The following is a 294-nucleotide window of genomic DNA, read 5'->3' as shown; positions in this document are numbered from 1 at the left end:
ATGTAGCGCGAATGTGCATCTTGCAATGGCGGAAATATTTAAATCGGGAAAATCTATATCTAAATTATATTTTTCTTACGGTATTTTCTGTTGGGACTGCACTCATTCAGTGTTTCTATAAGAACGTGTTCAAATTTGCACTGCCTTCGTGCAAATATATATAATATATAATTTTAACAGTATATACTCTTATGGAAACACTACTGCGCAATCCCAAGAAAAAATATCGTTAGACTATTATTTATAAAAATTAAATTATTACTCTAAAAAATATATAGATATTTATTATTTGTA

The sequence above is a fragment of the Atta colombica genome, unplaced genomic scaffold (assembly GCF_001594045.1).
Source record: "Atta colombica isolate Treedump-2 unplaced genomic scaffold, Acol1.0 scaffold101, whole genome shotgun sequence".
NCBI lineage: Eukaryota > Metazoa > Arthropoda > Insecta > Hymenoptera > Formicidae > Atta > Atta colombica.
The sequence above is the reverse complement of the archived record's forward strand: the minus strand, read 5'-3'. Positions refer to the sequence as shown.